This window comes from Eurosta solidaginis, chromosome X (assembly GCF_040869045.1).
Source record: "Eurosta solidaginis isolate ZX-2024a chromosome X, ASM4086904v1, whole genome shotgun sequence".
Classification (NCBI taxonomy): Eukaryota; Metazoa; Arthropoda; class Insecta; order Diptera; family Tephritidae; genus Eurosta; species Eurosta solidaginis.
In genome coordinates, this window is record NC_090324.1 from 21692190 (window position 1) to 21709892 (window position 17703).

Sequence of the window (17703 nt, forward strand, 5' to 3'; positions counted from 1 at the left end):
TTAATACAACCAAATTTTCGCAGCCAACCAGATCAAAACGTCGTTTATAAAAACATCAATTCAAAACAACGTCGCCTGAAAGAGCAAACTAGCTAAAAGTAAACACAACCGAGTGGAGAAATATTGCTTCATGAAGAAATATCGCTATTGGCAAAATGCTGCCAGAGGTGATTTTAATTGTTCAGGAAGAAATATCGCTATTGGCGAAATGCTGCCAGAGGTGGTTAACATTCAAAAGAATCGAATGAAGGAAAATCGCCAATCACTGATATATTTGGATAGCAATAGCTATCACTATTAGCGATTTTTCATTCGCGGCGATGCAATCACCAATAGTGAAATATCTTTCCATCACTTCCGGGTAACTTCCTGGTAAAGTGTTTGCTCGGGTGGTCAGTGACTGATATAAAAATAAAAAAAAATAAATGTAAGGCGCGATAACCACCGAAGAAATCTAAGGCCGAGCTTCTCTTCCAATTTGAGTCGTGCTCCTCTTGATTTTCCCTACAAATTGGCCGGACGGGACCTACTTGTTTTATGCCGGCTCCGAGCGGCATCTGCAAGGCAGATGAGTTTTCAATTAGAGTTTTTCATGGCAGAAATACACTAGGAGCGCTTGCCAAACACTGCCAAGGGGCGACCCCGCTTAGAAAAATTTTCTTCTAATTGAAAAACCTTATTTCTAAAATTTTGATGTTGCTTTGCCCGGGGTGTGAACGCAGACCATACGGTGTGGTAGGCGGAGCACGCTACCATCACATCACGGTGGCCGCCAAAGTGACTGATATATAGCGGAAATTAATCGGCTTTCTCCTATTCCAGCACCACCGCCAACATATTCGTAAAATCGCCGCTTAATTTTCATATTATGGTGCACATGATAAAAATATTCCCGCTGCTTTGCATTCAAAGACCGTACGGTCGATAACAGTTCATTTTCTTGTATGATGACAGGCAATCTTATAAGTCTAACTTCGTCTATATTTTGCTCGTCGTTCTGGTGTACGTCGGCATTATTTCCGATTTCCGGAACAGCTAATGCCCTGAATTCCTCATCAAATAAAGGAGTCATACTTGCTCGTTGGCAGCATTTTCTGGCCCTATTTGTTGACTCAAGTCCTCTAAAGTTGTTTCCAGTTCATGCCCAGAGAACTTGTCGTACTTTTTCTTACTCTCCTCAATAATATCTTTATTGAGGTTACATATTGTTTGAACGTCGACTTCAATTAAATCAGAGACTTCGTTGCCCCACGGATAAAATAGCATAGCCATTTCTCGAAAATAATCGGATCGAGAAAACTCAACACTAAAACGTCTCCATCTTAATAAAAGTGTATGCTTTCTCGGCCCGATAAAACCACTCCCATCATTTATTTCCAGTGGGACTACGGTTATTTCCGAAGTTGGAGCATCTGGCCCCAACTCTTCGTTTGCCTCATTTGCTGCTGCAGTTTCCCTTCTTGTCTTCGAAAAGCGGAAAGAACGGCAAAATTTGCAAGGCATAGTTTTTCTAGCTGTCTTGGTCTCTGGATGTAATGATCCAGTAAGTTGGGAACATAAATGTCCGTTGAATCACCTGGTAGTCTCTATAAATCTGCTTTCGGTCTTACCATACGGACTCTCTTTTCGGTTGGTGGTTGATGACGCGGGCCATTATCATTACTCGAAGAATTCGCCCCACTGGATGAGGAATGTGGCGAAGGACCATCGCGTGATGGTTTTTTGATGGAGAGGTCAAGTGTTTGTGGTTCGGGTTCATTGTTGCGCTGCTGTGGCACAGCTGAGTAACGCATTGGATCCGGTGGCTGTTGAGGTGGCGGTGCAGTCGTCTTACCAGATTTTACCACTGGTGTTATAGTGGCCTTTATCTCATGCTGATGCAACATACCATGCGGTGGAAGATGCTGATGTGGCAGATGGGAATTTACAACAGATATTGTAGCCAAATTTTCGGGATGTACCACAGCGCCAGGTGGTCCTTGACTACCAGGGGGACCTTGTACAGCATTGATGGCAGATGTATTTGATTGTCGTGCACTTAAACCGATTGGCTGACCATGCGCCTGCTGCTTTACAATGGAACCGTCATTGCGGAATTCACCAACTATTGTTACATCATTATTTGAATTGTTGTTCATGCTGTTGCTGAGATCAACACGACTGCGTATCGGTTCCATGCTGCTAGATTTAACGCCATGCATAGGCGACACATTCGGCATTTGTGTTGGCGTTTTTACCGGTGGTTGGCCCTTCGTCTTAAGCGACAATTCAATTACAGAATACAGGACATCCTGCACATTTGCGCCAGTTTGTTCACGTGGTGGCATAGGCATTACTTGTTGTGGTGGTCCATTTTGCTGTGCAGCATGGAGTTGTTTTTTGGCGGCATTCGTTGGTGGTGGTGCAAGACCAATGTTACCCGTTACACCAATACCACCACCACTATTCAGTATTACTTTTGAACTTTGACGATTCGCTGGTGAATTTTGATAAGCATACTTTTGCCCAGTGGCCTTTTTTGTTGTAATTTTTGCAAATTGAGTTTCTCGCCCTGCAGGTGTCAGGTAATCGGAAGCCCACGCACCGAACAAACTAAACATGGCCGAGATGGAAGAACTAAAGAAACAAATTGCGGCACTCCGGGCTGAAGTAAAAGAGACTTCATCATCGCAGGTGATACCTGCACAAAGCGTGCTGCCATAAATTCCGCTTCCAGGACCGCCAAACATAAAGGAAGGAGACATAAGCGAAAATCTCCGACACTTCAAATAACAGTGGGAAAACTATCTCACTGCAACAGGGCTAGATAACCAGCGAGAGGAATCAAAGAAAGCTATCCTACTAACTGCACTAGGGAAGGACGTATTCAAAAGATACGCAAACGTGTCCATAATAGAAAGCAGTACAACAACCGCAAGCCTACTCCTGAACGAAATCGAACGAATCGAAAGTATTCAATATGGCTAATCAAGGACAAAATGAATCATACGACGAATACTTCGACAGGCTGAGGGGGCTCATCAAAAACACACAATACGGTCAATTACAAAACGATCTTTTACTAGATAAAATCATCTGCCCAATAAAAGACCACGAATTAAGAGAAAAACTGTGGTTAGACAGCAACATCACGTTGGAAAAAGCCATCGAAATATGCAGATCGAAAGAAACAACAGAAAAACAGACGAAAAGCATGGAAAACAAACCTATGGAAATAAACAAAATTCAAAAAAAGGAAAAAAAAGAACCTACAAAGAAAAAACTATGCGGGCGGGAAAATTGCAGATACAGCGGTATGGAATACCACGAGAGCCTGCAACAATGCAGGGCGAGAAACTCAATTTGCAAAAATTGCAACAAAAAAGGCCACTGGGCAAAAGTATGCTTATCAAAATCAGTGAAATACAACAAAAATAGCAAAGCAGTCAAGGCAACAGACAACACCAGCGAAACATCCGAATCAGAAGACGAAGAAGAATTTGTACTACAAACATTCGAGACAAACAAAGACGAAAAAGGCTTATACGTACAAATAAACATGATCAATAGCAACAACAAAGTCCACTACATAAAATGTCAACTGGACACAGGCGCAACCTGCAACATCATCGGAATAAAAGATCTAAAAAAAATCGAAGCCTCTCCAACAATAACCAAAACAAGAACAAAGCTCAAAATAGTAGAAGGACCTCAAATCGTACCAATAGGCGAAACAAAACTCAACATCAAACACAAGAACTTCGAACACAAACTATCATTCTACGTCATAAAAAGCGACCATTGTCCGCTGCTATCACTGCAAACCTGCCACCTATTAAACCTCATTGAGGTATTTAAAAACGTAACAAAAAACACAGGCGAAACCGAAGCACACAAAATCATCGAAAACTACAAAGACGTATTTCAAGGTCTAGGCAAGCTAATAGGAAACATCTCGCTCGAGATCGACAACGCCATCCCTCCCAGAAACGAACCGCCCAGAAGAATTACGATTGCCTTGCGCGAATAATTAAAATCAACGCTATGCGAGATGGAAACCATGGGAGTTATCGAAAAAGAACCAGACTTTACGGAAAGGACCAGCAACCTAGTACTGGTAAAAAAACACAACAAGCTGAGAATATGCATCGATCCGAAATATCTTAACGCAGCACTTAAAAACGTAAAATACCAACTACCAAACGGAGAGGAAATTTTAGCAGAATTAGCAGATGCAAAGATTTTTTCGATACTGGACGCCAAGCACGGATTCTGGCAACTGCCATTGGACGAAAAAACCATCAAATTAAGATCATTATGGACTCCTTACGGTAAATACAAATTTAAGCGAGTTCCATTCGGTATAAAACCTGCAATGGAAATCTTCCAAATGCGACAAAACGAAATAATATCAGGTCTGAAAGGGGTTGTCTGCATCGCAGACGACATCCTTATATTCGGCAAAGGTGAGAACAAGGAAATCGCAACGAACGACCACAACAAAAACCTAGAACAACTCCTCAAACGTATACGGCAAGAAAATCTCAAAATCAACCGAGAAAAAGCGAAAATTTGTCAAAACGAAATTAAATTCTTCGGACACATACTCTCTAGCGAAGGAATAAAACCTAACCCGAACAAAATTTCAGTCATAAAACAAATGCCTAGGCCCAAATACAAAAAAAGTACTCTAAGATTTCTGGAGCTAATAACATATTTGAGCAAATTCATAAGGAATTTATCCGAGATAACAGAGCCGCTACGAAGAGTCACACACGTGAAAAGCAACTTCGTATGGGAAAACGAACAGGAAGATGCATTTTCAAAGCTCAAAACCATTATAACAAAAACACCAGTTCTGAAATACTACGACACGAACAAACCAATCGTAATACAAACAGATGTGTCCTCATTTGCGCTAGGCGTTGCTACTATACGCGTCAAAAACGCTAACATCAACACAACAAAACTACGCACAAATCGAAAAGGAAATGCTGAGTGTTCTGTTTGCATGTAAGAGATTTCATCAATACATCAGCGGAAGACGAAATATTACAATCGAGACCGATCACTCACCATTAATCAACATATTCAAGAAACCATAAAAACCCCTAACAGGTTACAACAAATGATTCTAGAACTACAGAAATATAATTTCACAATCAAATACAAAAAATGGACAGAAATGTACCTGGCAGACACACTATTCAGGATACCGGAAGATCCCCAAAGTTGCGTCGAAATATACCAAATCGACAGAGAACTCGAACGTTGCAACAAAGTCAACGACATCGAGGACAAACCCATCAGCGATACAACCACGAAGAAAATAAAACAAGCTACAAAGGAAGACAACCTTATGCAAACCCTAATAAAGACAATAAAGGACGGTTGGAACGAAGACAAAACAAAGATAGATGGCACGATCAAACAATATTGGAAAATAAGAGACGAATTAGTCACCAACAGCGGACTGGTGTTCAAAGGCAACCGACTCATAGTACCACACAAAATTAGAAGCGAAATATTTAACAAACTTCACCAACCGCATATAGGCATCGAATCAACACTAAAACTGGCAAGGGAAACCGTATATTGGATAGGTATCACCGACGAAATCAAACGGACAGTAGAGAGCTGCGAAGTATGCAACACATATGCAAGACAACAGTAATGAGAACCACTAAAAATTCCCGAGATCCCGCATAGCCCATTCGAAATCATTTCCATGGATGTCTTCGAGATGCCCATAAAAAACAAGACAAAATACTTTTTAATAACAGTGGATCATTACTCAGACTTTTTCGAAAGCGACGAGCTAGATAATCTATCAGCCACCACAACGGTAAACATATGCAGAAAGAATTTTAGCAGACATGGCATACCATCTAAAGTCATCACAGATCCAACTTCGCCAGCTCAGAATTCAAGAAATTCGCAGAAAAGTGGGAATTCAACCATCACACTTCCAGTCCACATCACCAACAAGCGAACGGAAAAGCAGAAGCAGCCGTAAAAATTGCAAAACATCTATTGAAAAAAGCCTTGACATCAAATTCAGACTTTTACAAATCGTTACTAATCTGGAGAAACACACCAAACAAAATCGGCTCCAGTCCAGCAAAACGCCTATTCTGCAGATGGCTAAAATGCGACATTCCCACAGCAAACCTAAACCAGGAAGTAATACCGGACGTACCGAATCAAATAAAACACCAACGCATAAAGAACAAAAAATTCTTCGACAGAGGAACACAAGAAGAAAAAGATTTAAAAACAGGGGATGAAGTATACATAAAGATAAATCCAAAAGAAATTTGGGTAAAAGGCAAAATTGAACAAAAGGTATCGGAGCGATCCTTCATCATAAAAGCAAAAAACAAACAATACAGACGGAACAGTATCCACATAAGGAAACCAAATACAAACAAACAGAAAAGGAAAGAATACCATCATGTCATTCAGACGCCAAATAACAAGCCGATCGATTCACCGCAACAAGAAAATCAAGAGACGCAATCACCGTCGCAAACATCGAACGAAGAACCCTGCAAAGTATCGCAAGAAACAGAACAAACTAAACAACCGCCGGTACAAACAAGCCAACCAACAGAACCACAACCAAGCCAGGAAAATAGCACACGAAACATTCAAGCTAAAGAAAGTGACATCCGCCAGCAAACAATATCCGCAAATCGTCACCAAGATAACCAACCAAATCAGAGACCACGTAGAGAACGTAAAGTGCCAACAAAACTAAAGGACTACGTAATCGACTGAGAAAAAAAAATTAAATTAAAACAAAGGGGATATCATAATATAAACAATCTGGCAACCCGAAAATATAACATGAAAGATGCAATGACAGAAAAGAAGAACGAAAAACAATAAAAGTTCGAGGACATTCCAAGACACGACACAGATGAGAAAAGGCGCGTGAAAATACATACACGTGATTTTGTGAAATTTATTTTTATATTTGCAAAACGAATTCTATGTTAATTAACTAAAACGCTACGCTAACTTAGCAAACATTAATGAATATATCGCTTTCAATGGCTTCTGAAAGATGGAGACCTAAAATGTTATTGGCTGATTCTTGGGCGGACACTTCGGAGCCGTCCACGAACTTATTACCAATGTCTTGTAAAATCTGCTTAACTGTATAATTTCCCTCATTTATTTCTTCCTGAGATCAATTTTTGATTGCTTAATAGTTTTGGAAAGCTAAAAGATAGGGCTTCAAAAATATATATATTTGTCTACAATTTTTATGGCAAATTTTTGAGATTTTTTAAAAGTTATCTAAAATTTTTTCGTTTGTTTTTTATTTTTCAAAGTTTGATGTCTTTTAAATGTATCATTTCTTTAATGAGTTATTTTTTTTTCTTAAAGAGATTGAGAGGATATTCTATCTCGAGTAAAAAAAGTACTGGTTGATCAAATTCGGTTGAGAATTGTTGACAACACTTTTTGTGAACAAGAAAATTCTGCTCTCGTCGCAGAATCGATATCGCGCCATGTCAGGATTGAATGTATGATTTCAGTCGCCGTTGTTTTGAGCATTCTCTATGCTTCGTTTAACCTTTTTTTATGATTTAATTATAAAACAAAGATAAACAAAATTATTTACTTTTATCATCAAATCAAGTGTTAGGAAAAATTGATATGACCACGGTTTTGACAACGATTTTTCTTGTTTGTGGAAATGAGATACACAGTGCTTTAATTGCTCTCCGAGACATTTGCCTCTTTGATTCTGTAAGATAAATGACAAGACGAAACTTAGGATACTGTCATTTTGGTAGAATCAAACCAGTCAGTGGCATAGTGTACAAGTACAAGTGTGTTGACTTATCTGTCAAGCATTCTGACAGGCACTCGCTGGATTCGGAATGACAGCGAATTCAAAATGGATACCATTACCGAATGCGCTGAATGATTGAAAAATTGAAAAAGTCGAGACGATTGGTAGTCAAAAATGTTATCGTTGAGACCAAAAATGCGACTCTAGACCTGAGATTTCCATCAGGTGAGCGAGGCTGTTTGTAGTTTTGACGTTTATCGCTTAGTGAACACACTTGTATAGGTACACTATGGTCAGTGGTTGTACGTGTTGCTTCAAGGTACTTTTTTAACAATGTTTGATAAGCGTAAAAAGTTTTGTTATGTCTGCGGGTTATTCGTTGATACGCAACATCGTATACAATTAAAAACTAATGCAACTCTCACAGAAGCTTTCACATCTTTCTGTAATCGCGTGTATAGTGAAAATGTTTGGTATGAACCAGAGTATGCTTGTGTGAAGTAGAGGTTTACGCCGATCACTTTATCGGCGGCGGCGGCGTAGGCGGCGCGCCGGCGTACGCCGGTGTTCTTACTTTAAAAGCTTGATTTTTCTATTTAAAAAAATTATATTTAGGAAAGGTTTTGTTTATATGTATTTAAGGAAATCAACGAGTTGGCCATTTCGGAAGGATCCGGGGTTTTTGCATCAAAATCTCGCAGACCGTTCAAAAAAGTTCAGGAGTAGCTCCTTGCGAAGGGATTGTCCCTAGTTCGCTTGCTCCAGAGAGGCTTCGAACTTAACCCCGGTCTTTGGAATTGGTACTGCTGCGTCTGCTGAAAAGAAATAGAGATACATAAAATTGTCACACATTTGCCTGTATATCTCGTGCAAAGCGTAGTTTCACCTAGGTTTAACTCGTAATAATCGTCGCGAACACAATTTCTTTAAATCATTTGTCGCTCCTTGGCGGTCACGCATAAAGGCGACTTAGGGTTGCTATTAATGGCCTATTAATACTCATGACTATCGTGGCACAGGGCACCACCAGTTTTTTCGGCTGTTTTTAAGAGCTACAATTTCCGATGTGCGAAGAGTAGGAATCCCTACCACCAGTCGCTACCACGCCTCCTGAGCCTCACACCATATGTCAGTACAGAAGCTATAGGACTGCGACTTCGAACTCATACCTTCGGCGACGTCACTTTTCTAGAAGCTCTAGGTGTAGCTCCAGCGGATGCTTTTGTCGCGCTATGCTACCGAGCTACACCTTGAAACGTTAGGGAGTGACTATTTGGCCAAAGATGCCGCCCTCGAAATCATAAGCAGTCTAAGTGGATGTCATGTGGATGGATACAATTTTTAAAATGTAGACCAAAGATTGCAGACGTTTGTGTTCACAACATTGATTTCAGTAGTCTTCGTTAAATCAAATTTAGAATGAAAGTCGACGGATTTTAAGTTGAAAGTTGTTAACTACTGTTTTCCGGCCTTACGATATATGAGCTCATTATGGATGACCGCGTAGCTTCAGTTTTCAGACAAGTTCGACTGTCCACTACGTTAGGGTAGTATCACACACGGTCATTAGTTCCACTGCCTTGGGAAAGCTTTTGCTTCACCACTTTGAGTGTTTTTGCGAAGGACAAAGCCTCACCTGGTAGATATATGTGAATACGTATTCACAATTGTAAAAGGAGCCGTAACGTGTAGGTGATATTTAAACTTGGTTGATAGGCTATTATCAATGTGATTCACTCCAAGGGACTAGTTTTGGATAGGGCCGCCAACTTTAGGAAATGTCAAACCGGGAGACTTGGGTGTTGAAGAATGAAGTGTGAAAATCAAAATTAACATTTCAGACGCTATTGTATATTTTCGCAAATAAACAATAGATGTTTGAATGAAAGACTTTGTGATTTTTCAAACCCTTCTCATAAGTACTTATGTATATCCTCAACTTAAGTATGAGGTAAGAATAATTTCAAAGGAGTGTTTATGCCCCTAGAACCTACTAAAGGATTTTGCATCACTGATTTCGCTTATTCTTGAGGACAATTTAAAAACAAGTTCGCCTTGGATCATTTTATTCGAATTAATTTTTCATGATTAATTTTTTCAAAAATGCAAAGTGAGCATATACATTAATTATATAACTTTTCTTTTAGAATATTTTAATAACTTGCTGAATTGGGTGATGCAAAATCCATGTTAAGCTAACATCGAAAGCGCCTGTTATTTTAAATAACTTTTGAATAGTTATAAAGAGTTAAATTTCGCAATTAGTTTCTTACAACTGGCAGTGATGCGCATCCGTATCCGACCAATTTTCGACATGAACAATAAATGGCCTAAACAGTCTTAAACGAGTAGAAAATAAAGTAATGCGCCGGACGCCGCGCCGCCACGCCGATATTTTTGACATTCGGCGGCGGCGTGCGAACAACGACCAAAATCGGCGGCGGCGGCGGCGTATATCTCTAGTGTGAAGTGCTCCACGCATCTTATTAACAGTTTTTATATTCAGGCTTCAATCAATAATATTGGTATTTTCCTTTTTTATTATATACATGTAAAGAAATATTTTCATCACATTCACTTTCTCATTATTGTCAACTTTACACGTATTTTTGTTGGGCCACAAATACGAAAAATTTGTTCTGATACGAAATTTTTCAAAAAATTTAATAACGTAGAGCAAAGAGCATGGGCGAGTTTTATTTCTCTATGCAACATTTTTTTGGGGAATAACAGAATTGCCAACTACGTAGAAATAGTGAATGAGTTTGTAGAATGTCAATCAAAATCCATTTTCTGCATTCACATTTGGATTTCTTCCCTGAAAATCTTGGACAATTCAGTGACGAACAGGGAGAACGGTTCCATCAGGAACTATAAGATATCGAAAAACGCTTTGTCGGAAAAAGTCAGATCAGAATGCTGGTAAATTATAGCTGGTCTCTAAAACGCGATACTGACGATGTGGCTTATAAACCTAGAAGATCTAGCAAACATTTTTAACAGCTATCAAAATTCGAAGTTTTTTTTGTATTATTGTAGTTATTTTTGTCTTCCTTATTACCCTTTTTAAACAAAGGAATAATAATGGCGCATTTTAAATCTTCGAGGAAGGTCCCTGAATAAACGCTAGCATTAAATAGATTCTTCAAAACGTCCAATATATTAAGGGCTACATTTTTAAGGAGCTTATTAGAAATACGGTCGTGACCACAAGAGCCGGAGTTGATTAGTTTTTTTATTATACTCAGGATCTCAGAGCCTAAGAAAGGTTCAAACAAAAAACTATTGCTCGAGCTAATTGTGCCGCCACCAGACAAGACGTATTCGCATGAAGAAGCATTAGATTGCCCAACGGATACGAAAAAATCGTTAAAAATACGAGAAACAGCAAAGGGGTTATCAATGACATTACCGCATTCACTTAAAGAAATATTCCACTCATCATCTTTACTATTCATATTTATAATGCTTTTAACAACTTCCCATTCTTTTTTGCAGTTTCTGCAACAATTTAATATCTTATTTTGGAAATAAGTATCGCGTTGCAGTTTTACGTCCCTATTTACTTGTTTACAAAACTTTTTGTAACGGGAACCTAGCTCGCTATTGGTTGGATGCTTCCTACATTTAACACCTAGTCTGTTTTTTAGCTTTATTTTATTGATAATGTCAGAACTTATCCATGGTTTAAGTTTGATTTTAAACATACGCGGAACGTAGGTGTAACTGGAAAGCTGTGTGTAAGTCTGCAGTATCTTTAAAAATAAGGAGTACGCTTTTGAAACGTCTGCCTCCGAGTAAACATCAGTCCAATCCTCTTGACGCAACTTTTCATCAAGTATTGAATAATTTATTCTCATAACATGTGATTTGTGTTTTGTTTTTGTATGTGGAAGATAGCCTAGTTGGACACCAGTCATATTATGTGTAATGGTCGCTATCAAAATTTATTTTAAACATTTCCATCTCATACCGTTCGCGACAAAAAGTTGTCGCATGCTATAAAATGAATTTCTTGTTCGACTAATATATGGCGCTGCTGTTGGTATTTGATATGACTTTGCCTTATATCGCACTGAATGTACTATAAACCACAGCTAACTTAAATAGAGATTTTCCCAAAAAAAAAAAAAAAAAACTAGTGAGCGGCAATTTTCGAAACTATATAAAGGATGACAACAGTACAGTTACCCTTTTGGACAACCGCAAAGTCATCGCAAAGTAGAAGACTCGATTGCCGCCCATTTTGGACTTTAAACGTCCAACTTATTTCCCAGGTATGTATACGTGGAAATTAAACAGAAAAGTGTCAGGTTGTTGCATTTAATTATGCACATCCTTTTTGTTACAGTGCCCTATAGAAATTCCATCGGAGGGAAGAACCACACCCGACACCAAAATCTTGCATCATGATAGGTGTGGGTGTGGATACATTTGTATTGCGATCGGAAAAGTTAGAACACTATGCAGCATATAAGGGGGCAGCAACAGCCTCTTGCTTTTGTTCGTCCTAAAACCACATATCGCAGACATGACCAGAGCAATCCTACACAGTATAGGCACCAACTACATATCTGTACCAATGTACATGCACAACCGCACATAGGTGTTGTACTTTGCCCACCCATGCCTTTGCCATCCAACAACGTGCAAAGACAAACCCCATCTCACTAGTCAGTGGAAAGCGGACGGGATAAGCGGTACCAGCAAAAATTCGAGCTAAACAAGTGTAGGGCTGATCCAGGAAAGAAATTCCAAACGAAATAACCAAATTAAATTTAGTGAAGAGTAAGTTGAAAAAGTCAGGAAAAGATTCGAAAATTAAAGGCGATAGTATATTATTCCAATGTATACTCTTAATAAGTTAAAAACGTCCGAATATATTTAGTAGTTAAAAGAAAACAACACACTTCTACAACCTAGTGCATTATAAATACTTAATGTAGAAGTCATTGCCAGTCACATTGTGTTTCGTTATTGTTGCAAATACCAACCCCACCGCTTAAAAAAAGCAAACGCAAAACTCTAAATTAAACCAGAAAATTCAAGTAAATGTTCGTATACTTCGCTGCGGACAATCGACGAAAATATACCTATATAGATATAAAAATAAGTTTTCCAAAGAACTGTTAAGTTAGGATAATTTTTCTGTAACGAAAGAAAACGAAATTTGCTGATAAGTACAACCAGTTGATTCAAGCTCCTACCGCAACATCGCATAACAACTACAACGATGGAAGGCCTTTCAACGCTGCAGCTGAACGCGAATTTGTAAGCATATAAGTTATATATTTTGTATCTAATTCTTTCGTTACAATTTGTATTCAGCCGATCCATATCGCCATAAATAAATATGTACGTATGACGGCAAACATTTTCCTTGCCTAAAGTTAATTTTCCATAATTTTTGAAATTTAAAATTTTCAGTAATGCTGATTGGCATTTTCACGAATCCTTTATTTTCGCTATACACTCACTCGCACTGTTTCAAAACATTTAGTTTTGCAATTTCCCTATAATTTATTCTAAATTTTCATTTCAGTGCAAAAATTGGAAATCGAGCATAATGCCCATCTATGATCCTTAGGTATTCCTTCATAGTTGGCCGTGGGCTTGGATATACCATTTCTTGTAGTGCGTGTCCATACCTACATACATACATAATTACAAACGTACATTTGTCGATTCGGTGACAGCTAAATATTTACATAAAATCCGTGAAAACATATATTGAAAAACCAAACAAAAAGAGAAAATTCCACACAGAGTTTATAATTGCCAAAGAGACATCGACAGTTGCATTCGATTTTTTTTGCCTTTGATCTCATTGATCTATGTGGAATTGCATTTGCTTTATTCATAAATCTCTCTGAGTAGGAAACCGAAATCAATAGGGATATAAGGGTTTAAACTTTAACATGTTTATTAGCCACTTGCAAAGCCAATAAGTACGTAAGAACCAATTCATATAGTTTGCAGTTTATTGATGTTTGAAATTACGAGGGTTACTCGTTATAAAATTTTGTTTAACTAAGTTTAGAATTAGCAGTTGTTTAATTCCAATTCCTGGTAGGTATGACAACATAAAAAGGTAAGAGAAATTAATGCAATACAATTTTAAATTTAAGATCATGGTAGGGTAGGGTGAAGAACGCAAGAGTCGAATGTCACCATAGACCTTGCGCCCTAATACACACTCGTAAGATGAAGTTGCATATATCCATAAAAATATTTTTTGGTTTATTTCGTGGAGGTTTCTCCCTTCTTCGTTTCTGTTCGGAGTTCTATATATTAAAGTTTGTGTAATTGAGGTTGAGGATCGGCAAAAACGCACTCCACGCCGAAGAGCTAAGGCACGACAGAGCTCCATCCGCCGAGACCCCTTCAACCCTTTGTAGTCGAGAATGCAAGAAGTCTAGTTCAGTCTTTTGAAACTAGCTTGCAGTCACCTACATTAAACGAAATGCTTCTGTGATCTCACCTTGTCCCATCACGTGGTGCTATGTCCCATCAGTACATAACCACGTTACATTACCTACCTCTTTGGCTTCCAATGAAGAAGCCCGCGAGCACAAATATCACATTGCATTTCGAATTACCGTTACATATGGGCTGTAATATTAAGATCTTCTATCTTGTTTTCTATAGTATTATTCTAATCTATAGTATTATTATTCTAAAACACGACGCTTAGCTAGGCTAAACTACAATACGTACAGAAATGAAATATGCATCAAAAGAAAGCTTTTGATGAGCACATTTGCAGAAAATTATAAAAATTTAAATTGGCTTAAGAAGCCTTTGCCTTTTGAAGAGGATAAAGCCGTTTATGAACGAATTACTGGAATATCACCTTACTGGGGCTGCCGTTTCAAATCTGCCTTGCCTCAAAATTTATTTCAAAACGCCCTATATAAGAATTTTCTTCAAAAGCTTGCTTTCTAAGAATTCAGTCAAACAACGTCCCCTCTTAGAATTTCTTTCAAGAACAAGCACATCATAGAATTTTTTTTTGATAAACGGCTTTACCCCAAATACATATATTGAAGCCATTTAAAGAAATTCTGAGACACGGCGTTCTTCAACCCAATTCTTATATAGGGCGTTCTTCAAACAAAATCTGATATAAGGCGTTTTTGGAAAGGTTTCTGAGATTGGGCATTTTCGAAACGGCATTCGAGATAGGGCGATGTTCCACTCAGTACCCTACATGGTTTAACCAAAAGTAAAAATAAAGTGGAACTAAAAGTTAAGTTATTCTATACAATCTGAGTAGAAAAACCTTGATGAGTAAGCTAAAAAAAAAGGAAAAAATCCTATTGTCTATGGATATCAGTTTAATTCTACAGAGTAAACCTCTTGTGATTGAATCATGTGTCCTACATATATAATTGTGGACTTATCACTTTGGCAATCAGGATTCGCAAAGAAAATATGACCAGCGCGGTCGACAAAATGCCTTGAGGATTATAACAACTGAACGCTTTGGTCGCTTCAAAGCGGCAAGACAAACGCCGCGCTGTCAAAGCGTCAAAGCGACCGTAACATTTATGTAAATCCGAAATAAATGAAGTATTTTTATAACGAAAATATGGGTATTTCTCCTATGCAAAAATCTCACCTATTAATCAATTTGTAATTTTGAAGCACCGATATAAATATATGTACAAATAGTCAAATCATTATTGACGGTACAAACATACTCATATATATACATATACATATACATACATATGTATGTTTGGACTCTCAATATTTGCATTGTTTAGCTCTCTTTTCTAATGAGCACAGTATTGTATGTGCATACATATGTATGTACATTGAAACTCTTATTGGATTTTTGTCGAAGCATGGAACTTGCACCAATTATGAGCGATCTTCTATTCCATTGCTATGTATTTCGTGTTTATCTAATTTTGTTTTGTTGTGACTCCCTTATTCGTATAATTTAAGCTGCCTCGAATTTCTTTCAAAATTTGGTGTTGAGATTTTGATGTGAGTGGACGTGTTTACACTGTGTCGTGGGGTGCGCGCATTTATTTATACGTTTTATTTCGTTTTCTTTCTTTTTCAACACTAACCAAATGCAATGTTCATCTGTAACACCAAAATCTATCGCACGAAGGTGGCTAAAGTCTCGTGTGTAGATTGTGGTGACTTTTTTCATGCTTCTTGTGACAAAGTCACGGCCGCTGATCTGGATTTTATGAAATTGAACAATATAAAGCACAGATGTGAGCCGTGCATTGTTCTGCGCCGTAAATCGCTACATCAACAGCCATTTCCTGGTGCTGCCTTTGGGCTCTGTTCGGGTAATACAGCGGACACATTCGCTGCGTCCGGATCGAGCGGTGCGACCACAAAATCGGCAACAACAACACTTAGCAAACCAAAAATAACCACCAACAGCAGCCAAAAACAGCAAAAACACAAGATACCCATCAATAACAGTGAAAATATACGTGCAAGTGCAATTGAACGAAGCAATGTCGTAAATAACAACAAAAAAAAACGCATACGAAACGGAATCAATCCAGCCGTCACAGCAAATACATATTGATGGCGACATAAATAGAAAGGAAATAACTTTGCAGTTGCTTTATGACGAAATTATGAGTTTAAAGAAAGTGAATACCGAGTTTCTAAGCACGGTGAAACAACTCAAAGAGGAAAATCACAAACTGAGCGAGAGAGTATCGAGGCTTTAAAGTGTATTAAACTGGCGTGAACAACAACTACTAAGCAGTGCAGTCGATATTATTGGTGTACCAGCGCTAACAAGTGATAATGCGAATGAATGCATAAAGCAAATTTTAGGCGCTGCTTTGAACTTATCTGTTTCTCCAGAAGAGATAAGCAAGTGCTGCATCAAAAAATTCAAGCAAACAAATGTGCTCCGTATTCATCTTGCCTCTACTGAGTTGAAGAATAAAGTTATGTCCCAAAAACGGAGAGAAAAGGGGACATTAAATTCTCAGCTTTTTGGTGATGGACAGAAAAGCACCAATATTTACATAAACGATAGTCTCACTAGCTACAACAGAGCGCTGCTTACAGTAGCGAAGAAAACAAAAAAAGCACAAAATTATAAGTACCTGTGTATAAGTCATGGTAGAATAATGATGAAAAAGACTGATAATAATAATATGCCAATATACAAAAAAAAAATTTTAATATTTTACGCAGCAACAATTATCCTAATAATTTAATACGAGAGCTAATAAACCAAAAAATCATGAAATCCAGCAACCAAACTAACAAAAGAACAAATTTAGAAACGAAAGCAGCGAAAATATTTACAGCGTCACATACATACCCAAACTTACCGAAAATATTGATCACAGCACAATAAAAATAAAACAACAAACACAACACTTGCCTATAAGTCAAACCGCACTTTGTCAACGATATTTACAAGAACAAAGTGTCCTGTAGATCTCCATCAACAAAACAACGTCATTTACGAAATTACTTGCAAAGGAAAACCAAACGAAAAATGCGGCAAAATATATATTGGCACAACAAAGCGTCCCTTAGGTGTTAGACTGGGCGAACATGAAGCGGATATAAGAAAACAAAAGAACAGTACAGCGTTATCACAACACATAATATCAAGTAGACACTCAGCTGACTTTACCAATGCGAAGATTATTGACAGGGAAAGGAAAGAAACAACAAGATACACTTTAGAAAGCCTGAGAATCATGGAAAAAAGAGAAAAGACGATTAACAAGAAAGAAGATACAGACAATATAGCATCTGCTTACATTACGTATTTAGGAAAATAGTTTTTTAGTATTGACGAGATTACCATAGCGTTAAGGTGGTATTGATTTACTGTCCATAAATGTTCAATGTTTTTATGTTTTTCATAAGTGTTGTATGTTCAAAAACAATAGTTTTAAATAATTTCAAAA

At 38.0% G+C, this 17703-nt stretch overlaps 1 protein-coding gene across 6 annotated transcripts in view; it reads left to right on the top strand.

The window, feature by feature from the left end:
* The window catches only part of unc-13, a 4182017-nt gene that overhangs the window by 1660592 nt on the left and 2503722 nt on the right, over positions 1-17703 (top strand). The gene's annotated exons all lie outside the window — the stretch shown is intronic.